General features: G+C 40.0%; 1 long non-coding RNA gene across 1 annotated transcript in view; it reads left to right on the top strand.

Annotated features, from left to right (window-relative positions):
- The first annotated feature begins 95 nt into the window (after positions 1–95).
- LOC112413563 (uncharacterized) overlaps positions 96–11,500 on the top strand; it is a 36,207-nt gene continuing 24,802 nt past the window's right edge. The window contains exon 1 of the long non-coding RNA XR_003005999.1: positions 96–152. This is a non-coding gene — a long non-coding RNA (uncharacterized LOC112413563). The remainder of the gene's footprint in view (positions 153–11,500) is intronic.

Genomic DNA, 11,500 nt, shown 5'->3' with positions numbered 1-11,500 from the left:
GGTCCCCTTTGCTCTGCCCCGCCCACCAGCACCCACCCTGCCCTCACCTTCTCATCCGGCCTGCTGACAGCCCTCAGGAAGCAAGCCGAGAGGGCCAGAGGCTCATCTGCCAAGCAGAGCCGCCTGGGGCATGGGAACCCTGGGGCCAACAGGTGAGGTTTAGTGGGTGGAGCAAGAACGCAGGGGGCTGAGAGCTTTGAGATTCAGCTCTGGTGCTGATGACGGGCCAGCAGGGACAGCTTCCCTGCTTCTCCCCGCAGCATCGCATGTGTGGGCTGTCAGAGGCAGTACAGAGTAGGAGCTCGGGAGCCAGTCTGCCTGGACTTGGGCCAGCTCGGGTGCGCACTAACTGGGTGGCCTGATCAGCTTCTTTAGCCGCTCTGTGCCTCAGTTTCCTCATCTCAACCCCATGGGTTGTGAAGAACTGGGGAGTTTCTACGTGTGAAGTGCTCAGAACAGTGCCTGGCCCTCTGTGAGTGTTAAAGCACGTGACCATTCCCTCCTCCCGGGGCAGTGGGGAGAAAATAAATGTTCACACCTGCTTGCCCACTTCCTGCCCACACCTGCACCCCAGCCCAGGCCAGTTCTGGGCCCCAAACGCAGACCTCAGGACAGGGTCTCCTGTTCCTCACTTTGTGAGGGGAACCAGTGGCCGTGCCGGTCTCCAGCCTCCTCCCTAGCCCTGGTCTGTGATTGACCCCATAGTGCAGGTGGGCGGGCAGCTGTGCGACACTGCGGGGAAGAGAGACTTGGGTGAGGCCAGAGGCCTGGGGCCTTCTCCAACCTTTGTCTTACATGAGGTTTCCATGGGTTGAGTGACTCACAGGACAACTTCTCGGGGGGCAAAGTCATACTGGTCTGAGGTGGAGATAGCTGGGTAAGTGGGGAACCGTTCTTGTGAGTTTGCCCTCTAACCACGTTAGCGACAGGAAGAAGTAGCCACAGGCCTCAGACCACATGTGACACCATGGGATGGCTCATCCCTTGAGTTTATGTCCCCCACTGTGTCCCCTGCTCTTACGGGAACTGGGGTTTAAACTGTCTTCTCGAAACCCAGCCCCATCTCCTCCCCACAATGTCCCCCTCCCTGTCCTAGAATTTGCGGCCTCCTGACCCCCTTCTAGCTCCCGCCCGCGGCCTAAGTCAGATATCCAGGCTGTGAGGAGTTTGGTTTGGACCGTGCTCAGAAGACCAGTTTGAGGGGCATGGAACCCTGCAGAAAATCTGTAGGAAGAGAAAGGTGAGGTAGGGGAGACAGGTTCTAATCCCAGCTTCGATGCAAACTTGCTTTGTGACTCTTGGCAGTACAGTTTTAACCCCTTTCTAGGTTCGTTTCCTCATCTGTAAAACCAAAGGGAGGACTTTGGGATTGCTAAGGATCCTAATGCTGAAATGTGCATTTAGTAGTTTTCACTCGGCGTATGAAGTGGCGAATGTCCAAGAGATGCTGGTGGGGGGTGGTCCGTGAAAGAGCAGTGATGACGTTGAAGTTTACAACTACTGATTTTGGCCTGTGTAGCTGATGACAGCTGTCCTCTCCGACTGAAACTTAGCACTTGAAATGTGTTTTCATCACAGTTTTTCCGCAGAGACGTAAGATGCAATTTTCCGACACCGTCTGTAGGGTTTATTATTAACAACTTTGTTGAGACATAATTCACATAGCACACAATTCACCCGTTTAAAGTGTACAGTTCAGTGGGTTTTAGTATATTCGCAGAGTTGTGCAACCAGCACCACAATCAGTTTTAGAACGTTTTCATCACTCCCGCAAAGAAACCGGGTACCCGTTAGCAGTCACTGCTCCTTCCCCCGACGCCAATCTACTTTCTGTCTCTATGGATTTTCCTGTTAATTGAATCATACAAGATGTGACTTTTTGTATCTGGCTTATTCCAAGTAACATAATATTGTCAAGGTTCATCCAAGCTGTAGTATGTATCAATACTGTATTCCTTCTATGGCTGAATAATATTCCATTGTATGGACATACCACATTTGTTTATCCATTTATCAGTTGATGGACATTTTGGTTGTTTTCACTTTCTGGCTATTGTGAATAATGCTGCTATGAACATTTGTGTACAAATTCTTTGTGTGTACATATGTTTTCATTTCTCTTGGATCTATATGTAGGAGTGGAATTGGTGGGTCTACAGTAACTCTTTAGGAACTGTCTTCCTACGTGGCTGCCTCGTTTTACATTGCCACCAGCAAGTGCATGAAGGTTCCAAGTTCTCCGCATCCTTGTTATTATCTGACTTTTTGATTATAGCCATTCTTATGTGTGTGAAGTGTTGTCTCATTGTGGTTTTGATTTGATTCCCCAGTGGCTAATGATGTTGAGCATCTTTTCATTTGCTTATTGGTCACTTGTATATCTTTTTTGGAGCAATGTCTATTTGAGTCCTTTGCCCATTTTTGAATTGGGTTATTTGTCTTCTTCTTATTGATTTATAATAGTTCTTTATTTCAGATTCTAGACCCTTATCAGGTATATGATTTGCAAATATTTTCTCCTATTCTCTGAGTTGTTTTTTCACTCACTTGATGGTGTCCTTCGAAGCATGAATGATGTTAATTTTGATGAAGCCCAATTTATCTATTTTTTTCTTTTGTTGGTTATACTTTTAGTGTCCTATCTAAAAGTCTTTGCTTAACCCAAGGTCATGAAAAACCCTATATTTTCTTCTAAGAGCCTTATAGATAGCTCTTACATTTAGGCCTGTGATCTACTTGGCGTTTATATTGTGTATGGAAAGGGGTCCACCTTCATTCTTATGCACGTGGATATAGTTTTGATATATATTTTTTAGAGGTTACAAAATGTTTACTCTTGACAGAAAAGCTCCATGGATACTCTACACAGAATGCATGAGAAGGATACTGATCCTGAGGACATCTACTTATATAAACTATACCTGCTGCAAACACGAACTGTAATGAAATGAAGGAGGTCCTTTAACAAATCCTGTGTTTAGATTGTACTTTTACTGTGCATATTTTAGAGATCCAAAATGCAGTCCCAGGCGTTGTTCCCTTCGTCCTGTGATCATTCTTTGTTCCCTTTTCTTTACAGATTTGTGAAACTTTGGGATTCTTCCTCGCCCCTCAAATGAGTTATCCATAGTTATTCTTGAGTTATCACCTTCAGTCACATGAAATAAGTTGAAGAGTTTTTCCACTTTCTCCCTGCTGTGGCAGAGTTTGTAGAAGGCTCAGTTTTTGTAGTTGGGTAGATTTGTAACTGCAGGGTCCGTGCCTTCAGTAGCTCTGTTCAGGTTCTCCTCCAGCTGTTTTTCTGGTATCGGTTTTGGCAAGTTACATTTTTCTAGGAAACCTTCTTGTCTGTAAAATTTCACACTTGTGGTCATGAAGTTATTTACAACAGTCTCTCTTTCTCTTAAAAGTTTTTTTTTCTTAATCAGTAGTGATACCCCTTTTTTAGATTATCATTTTTATTATGGTTTTTCTCTTTTTTCCAAATCATTCTTGTTAAAGATTTTTATGTAGTTTTGTTACTTTTCTCAAAGAATCTGCTCTTGGCTTTATTCATCCTCTACATTGTATCATTATTTTCCATTTTTTTCATTTCATTCTTATATTTTTATTTCCTTCCTTTTTCCTGTATTCTTTGGGTTTCTTCTATTGTTCTTTTTCTAATGTCTTGAGGTGAATCCTTAGTTCATTAACTTTCACTCTTCTTTTTTGAACTGATGTATAACTGACGTATAACATTATTATTAGTTTCTGGTGTACAACATAACAATTTGATGTTTGTATATATTGTGAAATTATTACTACAAAAAGTCTAGTTAACATCCATCACCTTACTTAGTTACAAAATCTTTTTTTTCACTTGTAGTGAGAACTTCAAAGATCTATTCTCTTAACAGCTTTCAGATATGCAATACAGTATGATTAACTGTAGTCACCATGCTGTAGATTACATCCCCATGACTTATTTGTGGCTGGAAGTCTGTACCTTTTGGCCTCCTTCACCCATCTCACTGACCCCCAACCCCTGCCAATTTGTTCTCTGTATTTATGAGTTTGGCTTTTAACGAGAAGAGTCCATATATAAGTAAGATCGTATGGTATTTGTCTTTCTCTGTCTGACTTATTTCACTTACCATAACATCCTTAAGGTCCATCCGTGCTGTTGCAAATGGCAAGATTTCCTTCTTCTTTATGGCTGAATAATCATGATAAATATATATATATATATATATGTTTGTATATCTATCATCTATCTATAATTTTCTTAATTTTCTTTATCCATTCATCCATCAATGGACACTTAGGTTGTTTCTGTATCTTGGCTCTTGTAAATAATGCTGCAATGAACATGGGCGTGCAGATACCTTTTCAAGTTAGTGTTTTTGTTTTCTTTGGACAAATACCCAGAAGTGGAATTACTGGATTAGACTTTCTTCTTTTTTAATGTAAGCATTTAAGCTTCTCCATTTCTCTAACAATCTTTCTAACTGTATCTCTAAAGTTTTGGTATGAAGTATTTTCATTATTGCCTAGTTTCTTCATATTTTCTAAATTTCCTTATGATTTTTCTTTGTGGCACGAACCCGCATCCCCCGCATCGGCAGGCGGACTCTCAACCACTGCGCCACCAGGGAAGCCCTTGAGTTATTGTTTTAAGTGTGCTTTTTACATTTTGAAGAAAATGGAGTTTTATTTATTTATTTAATTTTGGCTGTGTTGGGTCTTTGTTGCTGCACGTGGGCTTTCTGGTTGCAGTGAGCAGGGGCTACTCTTCTTTGCAGTGCACGGGCTTCTTATTGTGGTGGCTTCTCTTGTTGCAGAGCATGGGCTCCTGGCGCACAGGCTTCAGTAGTTGTAGCGCACAGGCTTATTTGCTCTGCGGCATGTGGGATCATCCCAGACCAGGGCTCGAACCCGTGTCCCCTGCATTGGCAGGCAGATTCTTAACCATTGCACCACCAGGGAAGTCCGAAAATGGAGTTTTAAATGCTATCTTTCGGTTATTGATTTCTAACATAGTTGCATTGTAGTCAGAACATGTTGCCTATATGACAGCCATTCTTTGATGGTTGTTGAAATTTTCTCTGTAGTCTACTAAATGTTAAGTTTTTGTAAACGTTCCTATGTATTTGAGAAGAATACCTATTTGCTAATTTTTGGTTGCAGGGTTCTATGTTCAAATCTATGGTTTGTCGATATATTAATTACTGAGAGAATCATTAAAATCTCCCACTGTGAAGACATTCAACATCTGTAGATTTCTCCCTGCAGCTAGAGTTCTGTCAACTTTTGCTTTAGGTTTTGAGGCTGTTTTATGAAACAAGTGTACTATCATTTTGCCTTCTTGGTGAATTGAACTGTTTGTGTAGTGACCCTTTTAATGTTTTTAGCCACAGTATCAATTTTGTCTCATATTAATAGAGCTATCCCAACTTTTTTTTTTACTATTGCTATTTTAGACTGTGGTAGATTACACATAACATAAAATTTACTATCTTAATCATTTTTAACTGTACCGACTTTCTTTTGATTAGTACTCACTGTGGGGATCTATCTTACTTTCAAACTCCTTGTGTTCTTATGTTTTAAGTGGGTCTCTGTTAAACATAATTAGATTTTGTTTTGTCATCCAATCTGAGTAACTACATGACTGCATTAAGTCCATTTACATTTATTGTGATTATTGTTCTGTTAGTGTTTATTTCTGCCATCATGTGTTATGTTTTTTCATTGTCCTGCTTCTTCTTTGCTTCCCTTTCTGCACTCCTTTCCTGCCTTCTTTTATGGTAGATTGACTAAACTTTTTAAAAAGTACATTCTTTTCCCTCTCATGGCTTAGATCTTAGAATCTTTCTGATTCTTTAGTGGTTACCCATAAAAATGCTAACATGCATTCTTCTCAAGATCTAATATTCTTTACTGTTATTCTCCTTTCCAGGGATACTTAGTATGCTGTTATCTAAAATCACCCTTTCTCTTTCTGAGGGTTATTTTTTCTGGTATTTTAGTTCTAGCTTACTTTTCCTCTACTAAATTAGTCATTGGTACTATTACTTGATACCGTCAATGTTTGTTTATATTTACCTACACATTTACCAATTTCTTTTCTCATTATTCTCTGGGCTTCCTTTGGGGATAATTCTCCTTTTTCTTAAGGTGCACGCATTAGAAGGGCATCAGTGGGTGTCTCTGGTGGCATACCCTCTCAGTTTCTGTTTGCCTGAAACGTCTTTGTTGCGCCCTTGTTTTTGAATCATAATTTCAGCTGACTGACACTTTGAAGTTATTGCTGGTTGACATCTCTCAACACTCTGAAGTTACTTCACTGTTTCTGGCTTCCATTGTTGCTGTTGTTTAATTGTCATTACTTTTATTGAGAATTTGTGGTTTTGGGTTGGGGAAGCACTGTTTTTAAGATCTTTTCATTTTTGATTTTCTGAAATTGTACAACAAAGTATGTATCCAGATATGAATTGCTTTTAATTGATCTTGTTTGGGATTTGTTCTTCCTGTACCTGAGGATTCACATCTTTCATCATTCTGGAAAATGATGAAAACATCTTGGCCATTATCCCTTCATATATTCCATCTCCCTCATTCTCTCTCTCTCTCTTTTTTTTTTTTTTTTGCGGTACGCGGGTCTCTCACTGTTGTGGCCTCTTCCGTTGCGGAGCAAAGGCTCCGGACACGCAGGCTCAGCGGCCATGGCTCACGGGCCCAGCCGCTTCGCGGCATGTGGGATCTTCCCAGACTGGGGCACAAACCCGTGTCCCTTGCATCGGCAGGCGGACTCTCAACCACTGTGCCACCATGGAAGCCCCCATTCTCTCTATTTTTGACTTTTGCAATTAGCAATATAATAGGCCTTCTCACTCTCTCTTCCTGGTCTGTTATACTCTTTCTTGTCTACTTTTTGTCTCTCTGTACTGTGTTCTCATTATTTTTCTCTAGTTCTTTGTTTCAGTTCACTGATTCTTGCTTTAGCTTTGTCTAATGTGCTATTTAATCCATCCATTGAGTTTTTAAATTAGGTAATACATTTACCAAGATTCAAAAATCAAAACAATATAAAAAGATATATAGTGATTAAACCCCTTCCTGCTCCTTTACCCACCTGCCCCCGCTCTAACTTACCTCCACAGGTGCCACTTTTTTCCTTTTCTTTTTTCTTATTTTTAGTTTCTTTGGTGTCTTCTCAGAATTTTATCACACTGATACAAGCAAATACTAGTAGAAATGTTTTCTTATTTTCTCCCTTTCTCACACAAAAGGAAGCATGTTATACGTCTTGCTTTGTACTTTGATTTTGTTATTAAATAGTATAGTTTGGAGATATTTACATATCAGCACATAGTTTCCTCATTCTTTTATTTTTAAACACTTGCATAGTATTTTATTATATGGATGAACAATAACTTATTTGACCAGCCTCCTATTGATGGGCATTTGTGTTGTTTACAGTCTTTTTCTCTTACAAACAATGCTGCAGTGAATAACCTTGTACATATCTTATTTTGGATATGTGCAGGTGTATCTGTGTATAAATTTCCAGAGGTTGAATTGCTGGGTCAGAACCTTATATATGTTCAATTTTGTTATAAACTACATGTATACATGCACACATGCATACACATATACATATATATACACACATATGTTATACATATACATATAGAATATATATACACATACATATGTACATATATACATATATATACCCTCCATAGGGCTGGCATCCGTTTTCACTCCTACAGCAATGCATGAGTGGACCTGTTTTCCTTAGCCTTATCTACGGAGTATGTGGTCAAACTTCCAGATTTTTGTCTAGTTCATTTTTACTTCCAATGACTTATTATTTACTTATAAGCTCTCTGTTTCATTCTGTTCCAACTTTTGTGATTATGTTTTCTATTCCTTTAAAAAAGTTTAAAAACATTCAAACATACTCATTTAAAATTTTATGTCTAGTCATGCCAATACCTGTAACCCTTGGTGTATCAAATCCTTTATGTTGTTATATCAGCTGACTCTCCCCTCTTAGTGGCTTGTATCCTTGAGCGTTTTGTTTGTAAGTTTAGATTGTGAGCTCATGCTTGATTGCCTTTATCTGTGGGAATCCCACAAAGCCTGGGTTGAGAAATTCCTCCAAAGTAGGTTTGCTTTTGTTTTATGAGGCACTTCCCAGTTTTACCAACCCATCTATTTGTATTAATTTTTTGGCTTGGCATATTCTAACCCATACACGTGGTGTAAATTTGAACCTCAAATGAAGGGGGAGGGGTAGGTCTGTGGTTATGATGTTTTAGGAGCGATTTTGTCCTTCCACTCAGATTTGAGAGTGAGACAAACAAATATCTTTCTTGACTCCCTTTCCCAATAAATACTTTCTTTTTCTAGTCTCCCCTTTCATTGACATTATTAGCCCTTTGAGCATTTATTTAGGTTTTATGTGGGATGATCTCAGCTTCATTTCCCCTACCCCACCCCCGTCCTTAAGACATGATTGCCTTTTACTCCTCTGGTCATTATAACTTGGGCTCTGGTTTTCCTGGATAGGCACATGCCCTCAGGGCATCCATGGCTGGTCTGCCTGCTTTTCTCCCTAGTTATTACTTCTTTGGTTTTGGCTCCTTGGGATTTCTCTTACTTATTTTAAATCTCATCTATGTTTTCTGATACATGTCACTATATTTAATTTGACCTTTCTAGGTGTTTTGCAGCAGGGGAGATTTTAAGGATAATTATTCTATAGTATTTGATCTCACAAATATTATTCATTCAATAAATGTTTTATTCATATTTATTCAAATATTCCTATTATTCAAATAAAATAGCACCTACTATGTGCTAGACTATTTTATTCTATTTTTTCTATTTTATTCCAAAAGATTCAAAAGCCTCTGATAAGTATAGCAACCACCAGCGAATTCATACACCATTAAAGTAATGGAAAGTTTTTCCTGTTTTAACAAAGAGATCTAAGCATGGTGGATGCTGACATTTTCATGTGAAATCAACCCAACTTGGACAGCACTGAGAGGGCATTTGTAACACCCTTGCTTTGAGGTTCACCCCACCACATTAATATCTACTGAGAAGTCTCTATTAATAAAACAGGAATCTAGAATGCTAATGTGTATATCATAGAAATGAGTAGTAGAAGTAGAATCTCCTGCTTTTTTTTTTTATCAATAGAGATAATGAGGGTCGCTGTAAGGATATATTACTGTGGGAATCTTTCAGAGTGCTGGAACTACAAAGACATCAGGCTCCTCCCTCTCTCCTGTCCTTTCTGTATTTCTCTTTCAGACTTTGCAGTCTTTCATCTCCTCTTCTTTCTCTGCTCCGTTCTTCACTTTTCACTAGGTGCCTTCCTGGGTCACTCATTTGCTTCAATGGTCCCTTCATGGCTGTTTAAACATGGCAGCCCAGCCTTCCCAGTTGGCTCCCATGGCTCACTCTTTTGATTTTGTATAGCATGGACTTTACAGTTTACAAAGACTGTCACATACGTTATTGAATGTACCCCTAACAATGTTGTGACATAAGCAGAATGTTGTTATTCCTAATTATTTTATTTAATGAAAGACTGAGACCCAGCAAGAAGTACTTGCCCAGCATTACACAGCCAACAAGTGACAGAGCAGGGACCAAACCCAGGTTTTCTGGCTCAAGGCTGGGTCTTTCTCAGAAGCCCAGTTCACATACAGTTGCCTAGTAAGTCCACATCCAAGTGAAATTCCAACGTCTGGAAAAATTGGATTTCTAACTGATCAGTGAGCTCCCAATTTTCTGATATTTCTATTAAAGAACAGTAGGTCTGGGATTTCTCTGTGAGAGTGGTGGCCTCAGATTATAGAGTTTAGAAAATTGATGTGGATTTTGTGAATGTCTTGAGGGCCATGCTTGGTCATGTCTGGGAGTTTTGTAATGGGTTACTAGTGGCCAAGGGCTTGTGAAAATTTAACCGTCTCACTGAGCTTAAAGCTGAATGGAAAAAAAAAAAAAAGAAGCTCTGAGTAAGAGTCTGACTAATGGCTCTTTGGAAGAAATAGAGCAGTGTCAGAGACTTTTCCATGTGCCTTTCAGCTAGAAAAGTTTTGTCTTAAAACCCTGAAGCCTTATGCATTTGACCAGCACAAAGTACCGTGCACATTCATCTATTGTAACTCACCCATGAAGTCTTTACTGACCACCTACTATATGCTAGGTGCTGATGATTACAGAGCCACACAAGATAGGATTCTATCTTTAATGGGGACAACAGTCCGGAGAAGTTTTAGCACCGTGGCTGAGTTTATAGTCTTGGGAGCCAGACTGCCTGGTCAAAATCACTGCTGTATGCCAACTAACAGTCAACCTTGGATAAGTATCTAATCTCTTTAAGCCTCAGTGTCCTCATATGTAAAATAAGGCCAATAATTGTACCTATCCCACTATGCCTATAACTCAAAGTATTGCTGTGGAGATTGAAAGGTAATGTATGTACAGGGCTTAGCACAGAGTAAAAGATCTAAATAAAAGGTAGGTCATTGGCATAAAATTTTAAAGGGGGTTTGGGATATGTGGCTTAGAAATGAGGAGCTTCAGTGGTCCAGAGTGGTGGTTTTAGGTTCAGTTAACCCACTGATGTCACAGGACTCAGACGCTCTTGACGGATTGGTAGGTGGCAGACATGGTTTTCAGGGGGCAGGATAGCAGGAGCAATGGCATGGAGGCAGGAAAGAGAGAGACCCACATCAAGGAAATAGCTTGTGTTTATGAGTAGGACTAGTATGTAGGAAAAATGGGTAGGTATTAATGATTATAATTATTATAAATATCCCATATTTAACACTATCTGCCAGGCACCCTGAGAAGTGCTTTAAAATTATGATGTAAATTAATCCTCCCAGTAGCACATGAAATCTCCCCATGAAACGTTGAAAGTTGCCAGCCAAATATCCCTTTTAGGACAAAGCCCTACACTGAGGAGAAGTGGCTGGGAGTGGAATCCAAACCAGACAGGACAGTGAGAAACCAAGTAAAGAGAAGATCCAGATGAAAGTAGGGGAGTGTAACAGGAAGCAGTTCTCAAACTCCTCCGAAGCCACATCTTAAAGCCATTTTCCAGTACAACAGAAGGGGGAGCCCTAGAGCCATGAATCTTGGCCAAGAAATCTGCCCATTCTTCCCATTCAGGAGTACAGGGAAACCTACCTCACTTAAACACGGGCAACAGAAAAGAGCTGAGGGAAGGAACCCAGCCCCACTCAGGGTTCTAATAAGAAAAGGAACTAATGAGCATAAACAGGTCCTCAGACAATGAGGTTCTCTGGAAAGGCATGCCTACAAAACAAATGACATTTTTACTTTAACATTTCAAAATGAGCTAAAAGAATTTTTTTGAAAAATGACTGAAGGTATGAAATTAAAGCATAACACAGGAACATAAAAATTCATAAATGAGGGGCTTCCCTGGTGGCGCAGTGGTTGAGAATCCGCCTGCTGATGCAGGGGA

The sequence above is a fragment of the Neophocaena asiaeorientalis genome, unplaced genomic scaffold, assembly GCF_003031525.2.
Source record: "Neophocaena asiaeorientalis asiaeorientalis breed wild unplaced genomic scaffold, Neophocaena_asiaeorientalis_V1.1 scaffold31, whole genome shotgun sequence".
NCBI classification, from domain to species: domain Eukaryota; kingdom Metazoa; phylum Chordata; class Mammalia; order Artiodactyla; family Phocoenidae; genus Neophocaena; species Neophocaena asiaeorientalis.
This window is presented reverse-complemented; position numbering and strand designations above follow the sequence as displayed.